The sequence below is a fragment of the Peromyscus eremicus genome, chromosome 1, assembly GCF_949786415.1.
Source record: "Peromyscus eremicus chromosome 1, PerEre_H2_v1, whole genome shotgun sequence".
NCBI lineage: Eukaryota > Metazoa > Chordata > Mammalia > Rodentia > Cricetidae > Peromyscus > Peromyscus eremicus.
Window position 1 is genome coordinate 48,228,106 of NC_081416.1, and position 22,979 is coordinate 48,251,084.

At 36.4% G+C, this 22,979-nt stretch overlaps 1 pseudogene; it reads left to right on the forward strand.

Annotated features, from left to right (window-relative positions):
• Positions 1–1,552: 1,552 nt before the first annotated feature.
• On the forward strand, positions 1,553–3,872 carry LOC131908733 (olfactory receptor 5B2-like; annotated as a pseudogene).
• The last annotated feature ends 19,107 nt before the right edge of the window (positions 3,873–22,979 follow it).

Genomic DNA, 22,979 nt, shown 5'->3' on the forward strand with positions numbered 1-22,979 from the left:
TGATTCATAAAACAAACACTTCTAGATTGTATGATAGGTCCTGAGTGCTGCAGACATGTAGATAGAAACAAAAGTCAACAGGCTTAAGTTTTTATCAGACATTCAAACATAGGAGTAGGCTATGGATTTTGTAATAACTACTAAGCAGTGATTGTTTCCAGTTGAAAATAATTTATAAATCATGTTCAACTTATTACATGAAAATGCAAATTTCTAAACACAAGTTACTGGTTCTAAAATTCAGGCAGTTTTTACAATGTCTGACTGACTTACATTTATGAAATTATGGCATTATTCTGTCTAATTATTGCCCTTTCTATGTTTATTTATATGCTACATGCATTGTATTATAGTGAAACAAAATTTAAAGCAGAATAATTTATACTACCGCCTTATTAAAAAGACTAAGGACGTCAGAGCATCTGGCACAGAGGAGATTAGTGCTCACTTTATCTTTAGAGAGAAAAAAAGCAGTCTCCACATGCATCTCTCTCCATTTGAAAAGGCAAAATTCTAACGTTTTCAAGATCTAGTCCTTAGGCACTCTGTATCCTGGTGTCTATATTCGTATATCACCTCAGGTTTCTGTGTTGTAACTTTACTACTGGCTAAATTAGGATAATTTATTTCCAGTTGTGCCCTAAATGTCACTGTAAGTTAGTGTGGCTCACCATTAGGGAACGGTGGTGACTAAGACGTGAATTTGAGGGGTATTTTAGAGATAGGATTAACAGCATGTATTCATGGATTATATGTAGACTGACAGGGAAAGAGTCCAAATAGAATAATCTTTTTATTTGATTATTTTTAAAGCTTATTTACTTTGGCTAGATATCCAATGGATTTTTTGTTGTTGTTGTTGTTGTTGTTGTTTTTTTCGAGACAGGGTTTCTCTGTGTAGCTTTGCACCTTTCCTGGAACTCGCTTTGGAGACCAGGCTGGCCTCGAACTCACAGAGATCCGCCTGCCTCTGCTGTTAAAGGCTAGGCTCACAACCAATGGATATTTTGATAGACTATGATAAGGAGGCTGAAGGAATACAACCATGAAAATTGTGACAGTATTTCATGATGTGATTATACTGTTGAATAAAATATTAAACCTTCAAAAGATTGTCATGCATTAAAAGGATAGTGCCTCAAAATTTGTGTCTCAGAGTAAAATTTCATATTGTTTATATTTGTCAAATCATATATATGCCTAAAAAGCTTGAATTTAAGTTAAAAAATTACACACATGATGCTTTTTCAGAAATAAGGTTAGAATATTTGTGCTGAGTTTCTTTTGATATTTTGTTTTTTCTTCCATGATACTATATATATTATTGTTATTTCACTAACAGTATTATTCGTTTAATGAGAGTATACTTATGATCTATTGTGTCCTAGCAATAAGGCAGAATTCTTAGTGATTTAAACATATCAGCTTAATACATTTTCCAAACATCCTGGTAAAGGACAGTTTTCATTATTATTTTAAACTAAGACACAGAAAGATGGCTACTTACCCAATGTTACCTGATCTGTAGGTGGCTAAATCAGGAATAAAGTGCATGCAGGTCAGTGGCAGAGACTACATTGTGTACAATCACAGTATGCTATCTCTCAAGGTGCTTGTATGATTTCAAAGCACTTTTAAAAATACTCACAGGAATCATGAACTCTAGGAAAAGTGGGAAGCACAATGATCATTTCTCAAATTAATTAATTAAATACTTGGGATATTCATGTTTGTTGAAAGGGATAATTAAGAATGAGCATCCCTCTTATTCTTTGTTGTTTCCCTCAAGGAGGTGTAGTAGGTGTAGGTTGCTCAGTGTAGTGTTTGTTTGAATGGCAAATAAATGTTGAGTTTTATACACTTTGGGGGCATGTCTTTTAAAGAGGACTGTTTTCTTTGAAGAGTCAAAGGATGAATACATTTCTCTAGATGTCAAATGGATTTCAGCTGTATGTATGAATATTTCATATCTTACTGTGGTATATCCAGAAAGGCAGTGATGCACCACTGTTCTCAGGCAATTATACAATAAGACAGGAAGATTAAACATATTAATATCCATTATTTTCTAGTCACATAGTACATGGTGCTTGGTTATTTTGTATCTGACTCTGAAATGACAGTTATGAAAGTCAGAGTAGTTTATTGTTGAAACAAACTTTCAACTCAAATTAGAATTTGTGAGTGAAACTTGGGAGACACCAGAGTGGTCATTTAGAATATCTGAGTGCTGTTGGGAACTAACAGATACCGTATAGAAGGCTCTAGCAATTTCATTGTAAGGAAATGATAAGATTACAACAGTCTCACAGTTATGGGGAATCCTGCATTAGTAGTGAGATCATGCAGATAATGTCATTTGAATGACAGGAGTTCTCTGGCATCAATTCCTATGAATTACCAATATATTTACTTTCTTATGTTTGGACAGGTGATACACAATTCTAAAATGTCATACTTGAAGAATGGCAATAAAGTGCCTAAGTGCTGCCGGGCGGTGGTGGTGCACGCCTTTAATCCCAGCACTCAGGAGGCAGAGCTAGGCAGATCTCTGTGAGTTCGAGGCCAGCCTGGGCTACCAAGTGAGTTCCAGGAGAGGTGCAAAGCTACACAGAGAAACCCTGTTTCGAAAAACCAAAAAAAAAAAAAAAAAAAAAAAAAGGTGCCTAAGTGTACAATTTTGGGTTTGACTGGGAACTTGAGTATGATTGTGTTGATCTGGCTGGACTCCCAACTCCACACTCCCATGTATCTTTTCCTCAGTAATCTCTTTCTGGCAGACTGTGTTTACTCCTCAGCTGTGACTCCAAAGGTGATAGCTGGACTTCTCACAGGGGATAAAGATTTCTCCTATGGGTGATATGTTACTCAAATGTTCCTTTTTTGTGGCTTTTGCCAATTTTGACTGTTTCCTACTTGTAGCTGAAAGTTTTTTCTGTGTCCCACCTGATCCACAGCCTCTCAGACCCAAGTAAACACACAGAGGCTTATACTAAGTAAAACTGCTCAGCCATTAGCTCAGGCTTACTACTGACTAGCTCTTACAGTTAAACTCACCCCATTTTTGTTAACTATATGTTGCCACATGTTCTGTGGCTTTATCTGTGTGACATTACATGCTGCTCCCTGGAAGTGGGCTGGTGTCTCTTGCCTCAGCCTTCCTCTTCCCAGAATCTCCTTGTCTGCTTATCCCACCTGTGCTTCCTACCTGGCTACTGGCCAATCTGCATTTTATTGAAGCAGTGTACAAAAGCATTATTCCACAGCACTTACTTGTTGTCATGGCTTTTGACAGACATGCTACAGTTTGCAAGCCCTTACATTATACCACCACAATGACTGATAGCGTGTGTGCTCATATGGTGATTGGCTGCTATGCCTGGGGCTTGTTTGAGTCTGCAATACACACTGGATTCATCTTTTCCCTCTCCTGCCATTCTAATGTGGTCCATCACTTTTTCTGTGATATCCCCCCAATCCTGTCTCTTTCTTGCTTTGATAAATATGTGAATGAGATTGTGCTCTTTATCTTAGCCTCATTCAATGTCTTTTTTGCTCTGATAGTTATCTTTACCTCCTATGTATTCATATTCATTGCTATCCTGAGGATGCATTCAGCAGAAGGACAGAAGAAAGCCTTCTCTACTTGTGCATCCCACCTCACCGCTATGACCATATTCTATGGAACTGTAATCTTCATGTACTTACAGTCCAGTTCTAGTCATTCCATGGACAATGATCAAATGGCATCTGTGTTCTGCACCATAGTAGTTCCCATGTTGAACCCGGTTGTCCATAGCTTAAGGAATAAAGAGGTTCATAATGCCTTAAAGAAAGTTGTTGAGAAAATAAAGACTTTACTCAGTTCCTAATTTTTTAAATTTTAGATTATACATTTTATTGAAGCAGAGGCAGAGATCCATAGTCAAGCACCAGGCTGAGCTCCAGGAGTCCAGTCAAAGAGAAAGAAGGTTTCTATGAGCAAGGGACATCAAGATCATGATGGGGAAACCTACAGAGACAACCAAACCAAACTAGTGGGAACCCATAAATTGTGGACCAATAGGTGTGGAGCCTTCATGGGTCAGGACTAGGCCCTCTGCACAGGCAAAGCAGTTTTATGTAGCTTGACAATTTTTAAGGGGCCCTTGACAGTAGAATCAGGAACCGCCCCTGGTACTTGAGTCGGCCTTTTGGAGACCAGTACCTATGATGGTACTGGTACCTTACACAGACTTAATTTAGGGGAAGGGGCTTGGACTTGCCTTAACTGAATGTACCAGGATCTGCTGACTCCCCATGGGAGTTTTGCATTGGAGGAGTTGGGAATGACGGGGGGCGGGGAATAAGTGGGGGAAGGCTGTTGGGGGGAGGAGGAGGGAGGAAAGGGGCATCTGTGGTTGATATGTAAAATGAACAGAAAATTTCTTAATAAGAACAACAGGTAAACTAAACCACTGGGGATGCTATTTAATTTTAGAGTATTTGCCTATCCTAACATACATATGCAAGGGATGCTATTTAATTTTAGAGTATTTGCCTATCCTAACATATATATGCAAGGCCCCAGGCTCGGGCCCTGAACCACAAAATAAGACAAAAAAATAAAATTAATCTAAATTAAAAAACGAAAATAGTTGAATCATGTTTTTGAAAAAATATTGATAAAAATTTAAACCTTTCATGTAAGTATTATTTTTGCTTTCTCTTATTTTGCTAAAGGATTACCTCCTTTTGTTGATGAGCATTTTTATTTATGAGCAAGGGCTGTACTAACCCTTGGTAGTGATTATTAACAACAGAAAGTTACAGAGCTGCATTACTGGAAGTCTGACAGTATATATGTGTCTTGCTACTTCCTTCCCTCCCTGTCAAGAAGGACTGACACTTCAGCAAACACCTTTAAACTTGCTTTTCCACAGACACTCAGCCAAGCTCAGCACAGAATATCTCTTCTAAGATTTTTTATCTTCTTTTTTAGACATGGTCTTCTGTAGTCCAGATTAGCCTCAAATTCGCCATATAGCCAACATTAATCTTGAATTCCTGATCCTCCTACCTCTGCCTGTCTCCAACAGTAGGTATGAGCCACTAAGCCTGGTTTTATGTGGTGCTGGGGATAGAACCCAGAGCTTTCTGCCTGTTAGAAATGCCCTTCACCAGCTGCCCCACATCCTCATAACTGTCTTTTTAAAGACAGAAAAGTCTTACAGAATGTGTAGATTGTTTTCAGTAGGATGTTGAGCATATATAAGTAACACCTGCACACCCATTTTATTTATTTTTTTGTTTTGCTGCACTATTCTCAGAATCCAATCTATAGACTCAGTCTAGGTGTCCTACAACAGATGGATGGGTAAAGAAAACATGATAATATGAACGACAGACTTCTATTCAGCCCCAAATAAGAAAGATGTTATGACATTATAAGTAGACAGCATAGCACTATAAATGATCAGGTTAAGAGAAATAAGGCAAATTCAGAAAGAATTATCACATGTCTTCTTTCATATGGTTAAAGTTAGTTTAAAATCAATAACAGAAATAATTGAAGTAGTAGATTTACTTCCTTTGAAGGTTATGTGGTGAGGCAAGGACCAGTACAGGGGGACTTGTGAGTGTAAGAAAAGTGGACACAATTAGAGCAAAATACATTCATGAATGGAAATGTCATAGTAATATCCAGTATAGTAAGTAATATTTAAATCAATTAAAGAAGTATAGAAGAAGCAAATTATAATATATATGGAGAAATCTTTTTCTTTAGCAATTTTCGTTAGTGTCTACTAATTTACACAATGCTGGTTATAATTATGACATTTCTGTATATACCTTAAATGTATTTTCACCATATTTACTCCCACTATTATTTGTTATTAGCTACTTTACCCATTGTTTATGTATAATGCTTCCCCTTTTATTTTTATGTATTTTTAACTCTAAATATCACATATGAGAGAAATACATTGGTGAGAATGGTTTATTTCACTTACACGATTGATAATTTTAATTTAGAAATGACATGAATTACTCTTGCTTAAAGGTTGAATAATACACTATCCTATTTATCTATCTATCTATCTAATCTATCTATCTATCATATATCCATCCATCATCTATCTGCCTATCATCAGTCATCATCATCTATCACATTTTATTAATTTATTGACCTATACTTCATCTAAATTACATAACTCAGCTGTTTTGAACAGATCATCAATAAGCATGGTTATGAAAATATCTTTATGGCAATCTGACTTTGCTGTGGAGAAATTTAAACCCAGCAGTAGTGTATCAAGATCACAAGGTAGTTTTACTTTCAATGTCATTTAGAGAATCTCCATATTGAGTTTTATAGTGAATATACTAAGTTATATTACCACCAGCAGTGTGAAAGGATTTTTATTTTCAATTTGATTTTTTTCTTAGGTCAACAACATAAAGTTAAAAGAAGTAATAAACAGGAAAATATTTTGAACTGAGTAAGAGTAGACTCATATTATTTTTCCTAGAGAGACATGAATGAACATTTTTTCATCCAAGAGAAGGCATCATAGCCCAATTGTCATCAGAGAGGCTTCATCCAGCAACTGATGGAAACAGATGCAGAGACCCACAGCCAAACATTAGATGGAGCTCAGGGAATCTTGTGGAAGAGAGGAAGAACTTTAGCAGCCAGCACAGTCAAGGACACCACGACCACCAGAAAACAACGATTGAGGTCCTTGCTCCTGTATTCTGGGTCATGGTGAATGCCTGGCTTACAGAACTGGAAAGATGCATAGATATCACTAATAGAAGCAAACATGGGATGTCATGACTTTTAGCTTGGTTTTTTTTTTTAGGACTCCTAACAGTGGGTATGTCTCTGACACCTTTGCTTGCTCTTAGGACTCTTTTCATTCTATTGGGTTTCCTTGTCCAGCCTTGATATTAGGGGATTTGCCTTGTTTTATTGTATCTTGTTCTATCCTGTCTGGTTGTTGTCTTTTGGAGGAATGCTCTTTTGTGAAAAGAAATGGAGGGGGAGTGTATCTGGGGGAAAGGAGAGGTCAGGGGGAGCTGAAAGGACTGTAGTGAGAGGCAACTGGTTTGGATGTATTGTATGATAGAATAATATATTTTATTTAAGAAAGAAAAGAGGATGAAAATAATAAGAATAGGTATAGAGAGAGTTAAAGGTTCTTTAGGTGGATCTCTGTTATTTTAAGTGTACATTCTCAATGTGTCCACATCATCATTCTGTGAAACAAGGTCTCAATCACTTCCTCTTACTGTGTCCTGGATACCTGGGCTCTCTGGCCTTAGGACACTTCACAGTGGCTTTCTTTGGTGGAAAACTACTACTAGACGCCTTCAGTGAAAATAAATTCCTGACCTTCAGCCTGCTGGTGTTCTTCAGTGTTTACAGCACCAAGGGAAACATCATGGTCACTGTATTTTCCTTGCTTGCATCTGAAGAATGTCTGCTTAGATACATATTTTTTCCCAAAATGAAATATTATTTTACTAAGCCTCAATATAAAATAATTTCAAAAAAAGGATCAGCAATGTGTCCTCATGTCCCCATGGCCATAACAAGGGCCTTATCCTGCTAAAGGATGTCTAGACGTGCTGTCATTAGCCACAGAAACCTCAGGCCCACATTTATAGGTTACATCCATTGCTTCACTCTGAGTCCAGGCATCTATTGCCCTTAAAATACTGGCCAGCTTAATCCATCAGGCACCCACTGTAGTCCAGATTGCCTGGAGCCTGAAAATAGTCCACAAAGTTCTCTTTTGGTTTAAATGACTATGAAACATCTGTCTTTCTAAGGCCCCAGTTGCACTAACAGTCCAAGAAGACCCACACTGGTCCTTCTGGTGATGTATTGTGGCCCCTAATATATTGTGTACACTAATAAAATGTATCTGGTGTAGGAGAATAGAACAGCCACTAGATTAGACATAGAGACCAGACAGTGGTGGCACACACCTTTAATCCCAGGATTTGGGATCTCAAGTCTTGCTTGGGAAAGACACATGCCTTTAATCCCAGACAGTGATGGCAGGAGGCAGAAAGGTATATAAGGCATGAGGACCAGGAACTAAGCTTTTTTTTAAGCTTTTAGGCTTTTGAGTGGTTCAGCTGAGGTCGATTCGCATGAGGACTGAGAGACTTTCAGCTGAAGATTCATAGAAACAGGATGGGCTGAGGAATTGGCGATTCAGTATATAGCCCAATATTTGGTGGTGTGTTTTTATTTTTTATTAATAAGACCATTTAAGATAATTCTCAACAGAGGAAATTCAAATGGCTGAAAGACGTTTAAAGAATTGCTCAACATCTCTAATTATCAGGGAAATGCAAATCAAAATGTCTCTGAGATACCACCTTACGCCTGTCAGAATGGCTAAGATCAAAAACACTGAAGACACCTTATCCTGGAGAGGATGTGGAGCTAGGGGAACTCTTCTCCAATGCTGGTAGGAATGCAAGCTTGTACAACCACTTTGGAAATCAATATGGCACTTTCTTAGAAAATTGGGAATCAATCTCCCCCAATATCCAGCTATACCACTCTTGGGCATATACCCAAGGAATGCTCAATCATACCACAAGGGCACTTGCATGGCTATGTTCATATCAGCATTGTTTCTAATAGCCAGAACCTGGAAACAACCTAGATGCCCTTCAACTGAAGAATGGATAAATAAAATGTGGTACGTATACACAATGGAATACTACTCAGCAGAGAAAAACAATGACATCATGAGGTTTGCAGGCAAATGGATGGATCTAGAAAAAAATCATCCTGAGTGAGGTAACCCAGACTCAGAAAGACAAACATGGTATGTACTCACTCATCGGAGGATACTAGATGTAAAACAAAGATGACTAGACGGCTACTCACAACTCCAGGGAGGCTACCTAGAAAACAGGACCCTAAGAAAGACACAGAGATCACCCAACAACAGAGAAATGGATGAGATCTACATGAACAACATGGACTTGAGTGGGGGTAATGAAGGGCAAGGGTCGAGAGAAAGAGAGCTTAGGGGAGCGGGAGATCCCAGCTGGATCAAGAACAGAGAGGGAGAACAAGGAATAAGAGACCATGATAAATGAAGACCACATGAGAATAGGAAGAAGCAAAGTGCTAGAGAGGCCCACAGAAATCCACAAAGATACCCCCACAACAGACTGCTGGCAATGGTCGAGATACAGCCCGAACTGGCCTACTCTGGTGATAGGATGGCCAAACACCCTAATTGTCATGCTAGAAACCCCATGCAATGACTGAGGGAACCCTATGCAGAGATCCACAACCAGGCCCCAGGTGGAGCTCCAGGTGTCCAATTGTCGAGAAAGAAGAGGGTTTGTATGAGCAAGAATTGTTGAGACCAAGGTTGGATAAAGCACAAGGACAAATAGCCAAACGAATGGAATCACATGAACTATGAACCAAGAGCTGAGGAACCCCCAACTGGATCAGGCCCTCTAGATAAGTGAGACAGTTGATTAGCTTGATCTGTTTGAGAGGCATCCAGGCAGTGGGACCGGGTCCTGTACTCAGTATGTATTGGCTGTTTGAAACCTGGGGCTTATACAGGGTCACTTGGCTCAGCCTGGGAGGAGGGGACTGGCCCTGCCTGGACTGAATCTACAAGGTTGAACTCAATCCTCAGGGGAATCTTTGCCCTAGAGGAGATGGGAATGGGGTGTAGGCTGGGGGGAAGGTGGGGGGGCGGGAGGGGGGAGAACAAGGGAATCCATGGCTGATGTGTAAAATTAAATTAAATTATAAATTTAAAAAAAGAACAAAAAAAGATATATTACTAAACATTCACCAATTTTGAATTGTATTTTCTTAGCAAATTAAAATTTTTCCTTATGAAATGACTATATTTAAAAAAAGTTCATGTTACAAGTCCTGATTCTTCAAAGGATGAAGATGGCCTTTGGGTTTCCAGCTTATTGAACTTCCTAAAACATCTTTATCTGTTCATGCTTTTGGTTCTAATAAACATCTAATAAACAGTTCTCCCTATTAAGATTTCTGTTTTTAATAATATAGACTACATTCTGTTTTGTATGATAATTTTTTTCTGAGAAAATTGACTTTGTATGTCCTTGCTTACAGTAATGAGGGAACAAGTGAAATGTTTTATAGTTCATGCTATGAAACAAGAAAAAAGTAAGAGTTAAATGTCTAGGACCAAAGATTTAGAAAACTATAGAGAGATAGGTGATAGATAGATAGATATAGATGATTTATAGAATATTGTTACATGCATTGATAATAGATAATAGATAGAAGATAGATAAGCAGAGGGTTAAATAGATAGATGGTAGATAGACAATAGAGAGATAGAGACAGATAACCATAAGTGATACATGTTTATGCAGTATGCAACAATACCTGTTTCTCTTGAAGAAAAGGAGTTCAGTTATCAGTATAAAGTCACTCCTTACCATCTGTAACTCTAGGGTATCTGCTGACATCTCCTGACCTTTGTAGGAACCATGCACACACATAGTACACTCATATATGGCAGACAAAACCTCATTTGCACATAAATAAAATCTAAAATAATTTTTTAAAAGCATATCTTTATTTTATTAAATATTTTCTTACTACAATTTGATATCTATTAGTAAATCGCAGATTATACAGCAATAATGAGGGCTAGTATTAGTGTACTACTTCCTGACTAAGAAAAGAGTTTAGGTAATTTAATGTAGACTATGAAATGGTATAACATAATTTTAAATGTCACTCATGAGAAGGGATAAAGAAAATTCTGTACCTTCATGTATGCATGAAAAATTTGTTTCATAACTTTATATACTGTATTATGAAAATATTTATTTCTATGATAGTGAGAATGTGGTAGTACAAGATTTTGTTCAATGGATAGGGTGAGCAATTTGTTAGGACCACTTAAATGTATCCTAGTCTGGATGGTCTTAAATCACAAAAGTTTAGTGTATCATGGCTCTGAAGGGAAGACATTTGAGATCAACGTGTTGAAAATATTGCTATTTTCAGGGCTGTCTCTTTGGTACACAATTCTATCTCCATAGTAATCACTCTGTGACTGTCTTTGTTTTATTCGACCCTTTTCTTAAGAGAAAAATTAACCACATTTGGTTAAAGTCCAAAAAATTGACCTCATTTAATCTTTTGTTCTTAAGCATTGTCTCTTTTTTTCAGGTTTTTGTTTTCCAATATTTTTATTGATTTCACAGTGATGGATTTAATTTTGATACTTTCACATGTTGATGCAATGTATTTTGACCATAGTCCATTCCTATTGCTCTCCCTTCTCCTCCTCTCCACCAATTCCTTTCCCATCCCAACTAGTCCCGCTTCGACTTCCATATCTTTATTACTTTTTGCAATGACCCAATGTTTTTCATTTGTGTTGCTTACTGGAACATGGTTGAGGGTTTGTCTTGATTTTATCTTAAATATCTCTTTAAATGATCGATCTCAAAACATTCAAACTTTGTGACACTGTGGACTTGATCACTGTTATATGATTTGTTATGGATTGTAATCTAGACCTTAAAATATGCATTTATTCAAATGTATTACATGAAAGAAATGCTAAAGCTTTTCAATATATATATATATATATTGACTTATAGAATATAAAATATATGTATATATATATATATATATATATATATATATATATATATATATATATATATATATGTGGATGTACTTCTCCTTTAATGATACACATTCGGACTAAGATACAAAAATGATCATATGTACTCACATATACATGTGAATGCCAAATACCAGACTGCTGTGAAATGGAATGTGTGAAGGCCTTGGGGTGTTTTCCATTTTTGTTAGCAGAATACATTATTCTAGTCCTGGCTCCAGGACTCAAAAATGCCAACATTTCCAGTTATCACATTTAAGAGAGTGAATAATTTGGAGAAGTCAATGAAGGAAACTTTAATATATAATTAACCAAGAATGTCTATACTGTGACTCAGAATTCTTAAATCAATTATTCAGAAATACTGTGCAGATGGACCAAATATTTCATAGAAAAAATTGTTTGCTGCAATATTGATATTTTTCTATCTGACTTACCAGGGCTGAATTTAATTAATCCAAAAAGGAATTTGGTTGAAAGAAACTGAGCTCACATTTTCATTAAGAAAACTGACTTTGGAAGCCCAGACTCATCAATAGCAAGACCAATGACAATTTGTCTATACTATTTGCAGCCACAACGGAGTGGCCAAGGGTGAAATCACATCTGCTACCATCCAGAAGATGTTAGATGAAAATAACCATCTAAAAAAAATAATCATCTTATTTTGTGTATAATAACCTATAAAAATAAATGACAATAAAGGGTGCTCTCAATATCAGCATGTTGTAGACAAACTTGGAATACCTTGCTACAATAACATGTCCTAATCAAAATATGCAGTATCACTTAGTACCACCTACACAAAATATGCCTATGGGTCCTAGAGAGATGCATCAGCGTGGCCCTCTACTCTTTTCTTGCTCCCACAACATGCCTTCAGATGGAATGGAGGGGGATCGCCCTCCTGAATTACACATGCATTACCAGCTGCCTAGGCCTAGACATATGGTAATGCAGAGACCTAGACCTGATCAGTTCAACATAACAAACATTTCCATGAATGCCTTCAGTTATCCACGGCTCCACTGAAGTTTACAACAATTCTGTACCATTTCCTAGAGCATGCCTATGCAGAGCCAGATGATGATGAGTCAGTGATAATCAATGAGAAAATATGGTCCCAGTCCATACTTGACTATGCGAACAAATTATGGCCTTACTATACACCAGCTGCCTTCTCAGCCATAAAATATGCTACATGGAAATGGGTAGTGTTATCAAGGACAGCAGACCCCCATGAAGATAATGGGTCACATTAACTCAATGGAGCAGAGATAGATACTTCCTTATAGACAGATCACCACGACAGGGCCCAGCACAGCAGGGAGACTATTATGGGGATTAGTAAAAATCAAGGTAGGAAAGGACTTCTGAAGACATGAACCAGCAAAACTACCCTGATAGAAATTCACACGATGGCCAATAGCAAGATGCTTATCAAGGAACCACTTGTACAGTAAGGGTACCAGCTCCAGTAGCAACATTCTACTGCAGAGCTACCCATGTAACCAGCATGACCACTGTCCTTCCACAGTTACCATAATTTTCTCCAGGATCAAGGTCAGCAGTACAGGGGCTATAGACAAGTACAACAGGACCATCACAGGCAGCTCAGCAGACACCATATAAGTAGGGATAATATAGAAATTACCAGCAGTGAAAATGTCCTTACATCCCAGTAGGCAGTATCTGTTAGCAGCCATATTGTTATAACCTCTGAACTGTGGACCCCTCCCCATGAAGATATCATTCTATTCTGTCTCGTATTGGGGAAAATCTTTGGATGAATGGCTGCTTTATCAACAAGCAGCATTTGTTCTTTAGTTTGAAAAGGCATTAGTACCTACCAAACACACATAATTTCACATTTCTACTCTAGATGGCAACATTGGACAGAAAATGAATTGACGTAAGTAATTTTCAGCAATTTCAGAACTGTATCCCAAATGGACTGTCACAGGCTGAAAGATTGGAACAGCTTAGTGTGTTCATGAAGTTTGAGGTGATTCCATAATTTTTTTACAAATTATTTTGTAAGAGGAAAAGAGAAATGTACACTTTTTTCAGCAGCCATATTTTGTATATTATGTTTATTTCATGTGATGAATATGCAAGCCATACACTATACATGGGGCAGAATCAGAAATCCTGTTAATGAGAGGTGTGGCAGATGCTTGGTTATTGTGGAGGTCATTGAAAGTACAAGTAAGGGAGAAGACAAAAGCACAATACAAATCCCCTGTTAGGTTCCTAGGAAATTCACATCCATTTCCTCTATGAGATTATCAAGGGCAATGTGACACAGTTTTTGAGTACAAAGTTCCATTTTTGTGTATTAAAACCTTTTAGTAAATATGATTCATGATACTGTTTTCAAATGCAAGGTAAAAATTTTGTTGCATCCCTGAAGTTTGGTGACAGGTTCCTGTAATTGAAGTGGAAATTCTTTCTTAAGACAGCAATAAATAAAAAGGAAAAAAATGTTAAATTTTACTTGTTTGAACTACTACCAGGGAACTTATTACTATCAATACATTTTATAACCACATTAATGAAGAGTTGATATTGGTGCAGTCATTTTGTATTTTAGCACTAGTAGCACAACTAGATCATGGAATAACAGTTCAGGAAACTTAACACACTTCTGCTTTAACTTTCATAATTGAGTGTAAGTAAAGGACACCTTCGTGTCCTCGATCTTCATCTTCATTAATGTAACATGAATATAATTATTTAAGGGTACCTTTGGTCTATATTGAAAGTCAAAAAGTTTCATTTTATGGACTCTTGTTTTTAAGCAATGGAAGAGGCTTCAGCTAAATTCCAGGTCAGCAGACTCTGGGCCTGTGTCTCAATTGCATGGTGTCTTCAGCATTCAGGGGCTTACATTCCACCTCACGGGGGCAAACAAGGGCAATAGCAATAGGCTGTAAGTTTGGGGAGTCTTTTGAACAAACTTGGCCAAAAAAATCAAAAGCGGGCTTTTCATGTCTGCTAATGGAGTTTCCTTTAGGAGATAGTTGTCTCCCAGATGGAGCACTATCAGCCCAGATGAGAAAAGTTCATTAAAACTATATATATAGTTATATAGTTATAGTTATAATATATAAAATTATAAGCATTACCTATTTTTCTTTAAATGAATAGTTAATAGTATGATTAATTATGACTCTGTCAGACTATCCTTATTATTTTACGTTCTTTCTTCCTTCTGTGTTTACTTCTCTACAGACTCATTAAGTAGCCTCATTTTTCATATCCCTTACTTATCAGATCACTTGTTCCTGCAGTTCTCTTGTACCCTATTTCCCCCTTCTTCTGCATTTACCTACCTTTCCTACTCTAAATAGCCCCTCATTCCCCATTTTCCTGATCAGATCATTAACACCCCTTATTCCCCTCTCTATTGTACCCCAAAATTCCTATCCTGGCAATGGTCCCATTTTACTTTCCTGGTTTCTGTACTTACTACAGACTAAGTACTAACGTCTGAAGATTTGGAGGATGGAACTATTAGTGAAAGAGAATATGAGATGTTTGTCTTTCTGGGTCTTTGCTATTCAATATGATTTTTCTTAGTTCCACATATTTACTCATTTTTATTGATTGCTGAATATTGTTCCATAGTTTACATGTACCACATTTCCTCTATCCATTCTCTATTGAAAGACATTTAGGTTATTTCCATATCTGAGCTATTATGATTATAACAATAGGGAACATGGTTGAGCAAGTATTTTTGAAGTAGGATATGGAATCCTTTGAGAATATGCCAGGATGTGATATAGCTGGGTCATAGAGTAGATTTAATTTTGGCTTTTTGAGGATTCTCCACACTGATTTCATAGTAGCTGCATGAGTCTGAAATCCCACCAACAATAAATACAGGCTCTTTCTCCTTCATCTCTTTCAGCATTCATTGTGAGTTGTGTTACTCATCTTTGACATTCTGACTGGAGTAAGATGATATCTCAAAGTTGTTTTAATGTGCATTTGTGTGATTTCTAGGAATGGTGAACAATTCATTGAAATAATTATTAGCCGAATTTTTAGCCAGTTTTCTTCTTTGAAAACTGTATTTGCATCTGTGATGGTTTGATTAAGAATGGCCCCCATAGACCCATATATTTGAATGCTTACAGAATGACATTAGGAAGTTTGGCCTTACTGGAGTAGGTATGGCTTTGTTGGAGGAAGTGGATCACTGGGGGTGGGCTTTGAGGTTTCAGATGCTCAGATCAGACCCAGTATCTCTCTCCTCCTGCTACCCGAAAATTCTGATGTATAATTCTCAGCTACCTCTCCAACACCATGTCTGCCTGTGTGTTGCCATGCTTCTAGCCATGATGACAACAGACTAAACCACTAATTGAACACCAACCTTTTTTCCTTTAATTTTTTTTCCTTATAAGAGTAACCATGCCATTGTACCACTTCACAGCCATAGAAACCCTAAGACAATGTCTTAGGCCTATTTTTCAAATGGATTGATTTTTTTAAAAAACTCATTCGCTTGTGAGTTCTTTGTATATTCTTGATATTAATCCTTTGTCATATGTATAGTTAGCAAAAATTCTCTCCCATTCTGGGCTTTGCCAAACTCCAGCTTCAGCAGGTCAGAGAAACTGGAGAGGAGATGTGGAGTCTACAGTACTAAACACACAAAAAGGGGACTTATCTGAGCAGGTAAAACATAATTCTCTTCTTAGTTATTTTTTTTCTTTCCTCTGTCTCTTCATTTTCTTTTATCCCTTTTATATCTCCTAAGAGAAAAATTTCTATGCAAGAAGGAAATCATCTTACAACCACAAATTACATGTTTTTCAGAAACAAATTAAAATCTTTACACAGGAAGAAATCACATTATGATCACAAGTCATATGTTTTTTTTAGAAACCCACAAATAGTTAAACATTTTTCTTTGTATTAATTTTTCTACCATAACATCTTCACCCAAAGCAATTTGTTTTAATTGTTTAACCATTTTTTAAGCAAGCCAAGTACATTTCAGCCAGCTCCTTTGTACTGGCAGGAAGCTGTTTGTGGTTTTGGTGTAGCAGATTCCTATCCTATTTCTATTTTACAAATATTTCACTTAAACAAGTGGTCTAGCTAACCATCTATTTTGTTTTCTTTACACATAAGAGGTCATTTATTTTCCTTTCACAACTTTGTTGTTTCAAGGTGCACACCAAAACCTGTCATTAATTCTGTAAGCTACATGACCAAGGAACTCAGTCCTAACCTTGGGTGTAGGGACATAATTGCTGTCTTTGATCATCATCCTGCTTTTCCACAGGTAGAATGCATGGGTCTGTAAGGCATGTAACTACTTTTTTTTTTTTCATTTTCAATCCTGGGCAAGTCTCAAATCTAGCAAAAGAGAAGGTGACCTCCAGCCTAATTTTTATCTTTCTTGTATCTCTTATTGGAGCTGTTGACAAAATAACCTAAAACATTTTCCTAATCATCTTTACTAACTGTCCTACCCATCTACATCTTTAAATTTAAATTTATAAATCATCTTCATTATGATCTGCAAGTAAATTACTTGCAATAAATAAGCAAGAAAAAGTTAAGAGTGAGATTTTACCATGTAACAATCACACTATACTAGATATAGTGGGATTCTTTCACATAGTATTTACACCATGCCAAATACAGTAATCATATGATAACAACAAGCAAGAGAAAGCACAGTAGAAGCAAGGAGCATTCTGGAGACAAACACCCTGAGTAGAGAATAAATGTCACTTTCACTTGAATAAGTTATTAGACAGAGGATTTAATATTTTTCTTAATGTTACAACCCACTAACAAACTAGTATGAAGTCATTAAATAGTTTAAAAATTCCTATAGGTTTGCAAATCATGGGACATTGTAGGTTTTATGGTGGATTCTTTGAACTTAGTAGAATAGCAGAGAATATGCAAAGGGAATCTATTGTGTAGAGTGTAGGTAGGGAGAAGACAATGATCAAACAAGCTACAGGTAGACATACACAGAATCTTTAAATGGTAAGTGTACAGCAAATGAGTTCATATCAATTAGAAGACATAAGAATGAGCTAAACCAGGATGACATCAATGGACATGCCAAAGTGGAAGACCTCAACCTTGCCCAAAAGACTACAGGCAACTAAGGAATGCTGAGAGTAGGAAAAATAGTCTTTTTCCCCTAGGAAAGAACACACTAATTGGGTTTCTGAAACCAAATAGTAAGTACTGAAAACATACATACAAGTAACATTATACAGACTGAATAGGTTATATTTAGAAATATATATAACAGATAACAATGAAAAAAGAGGTCAGGGATTGAAAGAGAGGAGGAAGGGCTATAGGGGATTATTTGGAGTTAGGAAAGGGAAGAGAGAAAATAACACAATATAATTATATTACAATCTCAAAATATCACCCCAAATCAAAACAGAAAATCCTGTGTGTCCATCATGCCCTAAATAGAAGTCAACCTTGTACTCTTACAGGACATTCTTCTTGAGCTGTCATCTCCTCTACAAAGTAGACATCGTTCTTGGAGATGTTGACTGGCGGTGGCACAATGGTGTGCCAGCAGAGTGATGGCTGTAATAAAATATAAACATTTCAACAAGGATCATGAAAAGAATCATTGGATTTTTAGGGAGATCAGACACTGCAGTTCCAGATGACAAGGCAGGCAAGAAACAAACCAGTATAAACTAGTATTCCCAGAACTTACTGTTAACACCCATCACCATTATACAGAGAAAAGTCAGACATGAAACGAGCAGGGGAAGATTGTCTTACCAAACCAAAGACTGAGCCTGAAGTAGGTGGCTAGCATTGAAACTTTTATCTTTTCTACAATAAATGCTCTCCACACTCATGTACATTTATAAATACATATTTTGTTTTCCTTTACTGTGTAAATAACTTTTGTTTCCCACATATATTGGGATAATTTTCTTTATTTCCTTAATTAAATTTATTTTAGACAATTTTACACATGTATATGATACATACTGATTACTTTAAATCTCCACCTCCTTAACATCCCTGTCAATTCCCACCCTCCCCACAAATATCTTTCATGTTCAAGATTATTCTGTGACCATGAGTTTGGAGCTATTGGTTGGAACCTGGTTGGCTCAACAATAGGTGTTACAACTAAAGACAGAGTTTTCATCTCACCCAGAGTCTATCAATACTCAATAGTTCATAAGCAAACGGTAACTCCCCACCATGGACCTCTCCTCATTCCTTTTACTTATAGTTGATTGGACTGTTACTGTGTAAGCCCAGTGGAGACAACTACAGTTGTTGTGAGGTAAATATTACAATAGTTATATCAGTACTGGAGAATGATGGTTGAAAATTTAAAGCTTAAAGGAAAAGAAAATAAATAAGCAATACCAGATGAACACCATGATCAGAGGGAAATGAAGAAGTAAAACAACAACAATAACAAAAAGTTATATAGGAGCCTACTAATGTAAAAGCCCCAATATATGCTAATATATAAAATGTGTTGTGCTTTTATTGATAGCCATTCTGAATTGGAAGATATTGAGTCCCAATGTAGTTTTGATTTGCATTTCCCAGATGGCTGAAAAGAGCATAAGTAACTAAAAAGAATGTACTCTTTTAATAGATTTTTAAGAAATCATATGCAGTATCTCAGCAACAAAGCACAATGTTAGATAATAGATGTTTGGAAATTATTTATTCTTCATAACTGGAGTTCTAACATGGATTAGTAACTTTACAATTTTCCTTCTCCATGGCTTCTAATAACTGACATTTTCTTCATCAATGAACTTGATCATTTTTTGGAAAGTTCAAATAAAACATCATACAGTATTTGTCTTTTTGAAAACAGCCAATTTAATTTAGCATGTTGTTCTCAAAGTTTACTCATATGATTATATAAAAAGTAATTTCCTCATTTCTTATGGCTAAGTACTATTTCTAACACCTTTTATTAATCCATCCAACTAGTAGTGATTATTTAGGTTGAATCTACAGATGAACCATGGTAAATATAGCAGAAATGTATCTGAATATTTGAGAATGTTTATATCTTTTAAGATCTTGATTTCAGTACTTTTAGATATCTAGAAGATTGGCCAATCATGTGATAATTCTATTTCTAAATTTGAGGGACCTCAAAACTGTGTTCTGTCATGGTCAGTTTTTATTTTCCTTCACACTGTATAAAGGCTTTATTTTGCTGCTTCTATCCTTTATAAAATGATTTGCAATAGTAATCCTTACAGTGTCAGGTAACATATCACTATGGTTCTGATTTGCACTTTTCCAGTGAGTAGTAATGTTGAACATGTTTCCATGCATCTGTTTGTTTTAATTTTTTCTTTAGATAAATACCATTGAAATAATTAGTACAATTTATTTGAGTAGTAAATTTTTGCTATTGAATTATAAAAACATCTCATATTTGGGAAATTGGCCTCCTAATGGAAAGATGATTTGCAGATATTTAATCTCATTACATATACTGACTCTTTAGTCTGTTATTTCCTGTGTTTTATAGAAAATTTCTAGTTTTGGACAGTTCTCTCTTTTTGCATCTTTTGTTTGTGTGTATTTTAGTGTCATATAAAAAAACTTTGCCAAGACAAAGTCATAAACTTTTCCTTTATTCTTTCTTCTAGATTTTTACAATTTCAGCTCTTACAAGCAATAGTTAATTTATTTGAACTGATTTTTATGCACTGTGTAAGATAAATGTTCTTTAATTTTGAATACAAGAAATTTCTGTGAACTTGCTGTTTCAAAAATAATATTTTTGTATAGTTGCAGTTGTCAGATAACAAAAATTATGGATGTAACAGAAATTATCTCAGCAGAATGAACATTTTTTATGAATTGTTGTTCAGAATCTATGTTATAGTCATTCTGGTTGACTATACTGAAATGCTTTTTTTGTTTGTTAAAACTAATATATATCCAAATTTGTGTTCTATATGTATTTTTTCAATAGACTTCCTGGGAAAAAACAGTAGATTAGAACTCAATTCTAAGTACACATTCATAGCAAATGTTACTGGTTGATTACATATCCAAGGTTTAACACAAGTATCCATAACATTCTATTCACAGTTGGCTGTGTATGTGTGTGTATAGGCTAGTGGACAGTTTCAGGAGAACTTCAATGTGTTGGTTTTCTTTGTATTTTGTATATTTGTTTGTTCACTTTTCTAGGGATTAACTCAGGTCCTCCGGCATACAGTATAAGCATTACCAATTAGTCTGTACTTCCAGAATACTTTAAATGCTTTTAATGCTTTAAAACTCATGCTAGCAAGGTTGTAGAGTGAGAGAAATACCCACTCATTGTTGGTGGGTGTGCAAACTTGTACAGCCACTTGGAAATCTGTGTGGTAGCTCCTCAGAAATTTGGGAGTAGATATACTTCACTATACAGATATTCCACTCAAGCATATATCCAAAGAATGCTTCATCCTAACCAAGAGACACTTGCTCTACCATGTTCATTGCTGCTATAATCATAATATCCAGAAAAAGGAACCAGCCTAGAGGTTCATCAACAGAAATATGAAAAAAGAAAATGTGGGAAATTTACACAATGGAATATTATTCAGCCATTAAAAACATTAATGAAATTTGAAAATAAATGGATGAAGCTAGGAAAAATTTATATTCTGTGAGGTAAGCCAGACCAACAAAAGACAAATATGATATGTATTTACTTATATGCCAATGTTATCTATTTAGTCTGCAATAAGCAAGCTACAGTTCATAGAACTATAGGGGTTAAGTATAAAGTAAGGTCCCACAGGTAAGTGATGGATCTCCCTCAGAAGGGAAACCAGAACAGATACTATGGATGGACAAATTGGAGAGACTGCAGTGGGACAATCAAATGGCGAGGGGGTGGGAAATGGAAGGGTAAGGGTGGAAATACAGGAAGAAACACTAAACTAAGGACCATTTGAGGAGTCATGTGAAAACCTAATATGTAGAAGCTTCCTAAAATATGTACATGTTAAATCAATCTAAATGAAATCTCTAAATATCAGGGTAGATATAGCTCCAAATAGATGTCTCTCCTCTTCAAATAAAAAGCCTCCTGAACCATGAATGGGTTACATGTAACCAAGATGTTGGACAAAGAGGTTCCATAGTGACCCCTAAACTGTGCAGGCTCTTGCCAAGATGCTTGGTTGCTTACCACCAACTGATGGTACTGCTCCACTGCTGACAATGACATCTGTACAACTCATTGAACATGGGGAAGTTGAGCTGGTGTCTAACTAGAGACTTTACCCTTACCAAGTAGTGTTCATAAAACTATAAGGCTCTCTGCAAACTACCACAGGAGAAAGGTAAACAGCCATTCAGCTACAAACCCTTAGGTATACAATGATGATCCACGTGCGCAAAGCTTATGGGAGTAACTACCCAATATCTGATACGATTTAAGGCTCACTCCATGAGATGGAACCCATCTCCACCTGAGACTAGATAGGCCAGGTGCATAGGAGAAAATAAAATACTATTGTTGTGCTAAAGGTGCTTAGCAATAAAATGACTCCCAAGGGCATTCTTCTATTCTCATAGAACAATGGCTTGCTCAGCTATCATCAGAGAAGCTTCCTCTGGCAGTAAATGGGAACAAATACAGAGACAGCCAGAAAATGTGCAGAGTGAGAAGCCTTGGAAGGCTGTCCTAAGTTGTATGTCTCCATCAAATCCTTCCCCACAGTGCTCAGGGAATCCAGTGGAAGAGGAGGCAGAAAGGGTATAAAATCCAGAGTGTGTGGAAGACACCAAGGAAACAAATCCTTCACCCAGCAGGACCATCACCCATAAGAACATATAGAGACTAGGGCAACATAAATAGGGCTTGCTTGAGTCTGTGCCAGATGGGGGTCCCAATGCTAAAAGGAGAAATAAACACAAGCCCTTACCTCTAACCCAGAGGTTATTCAATTGATAACCACTCACAAATGAAAAATTAGTTTTTACCAATGTAGTTTAACTGGTAATACAAACCATTCTTAAGGGCAGGCCCAATGCCCAGTGGCAGATGGCCAATTAAAAAAAAAAAGTACTCAATGGCATCTTTGGATGTTCCTTGTCTGATAATGTTTACTAAGAGCATCATTATTTATTTTATTTCATTTGCTCATTTGTTTATTTGTTTGTTATTTTCTTTACAGGTCCTCTGTGAAGATATTATGGATTCTAGTTTTGTGGTTTTATGGTAACCCTGTCTGTGCATATTTGTGTATCTGTGTCTATATAGATGGTTCTTGTGCCTTTTTTTTGGTTCTTTTTCTTCTTTCT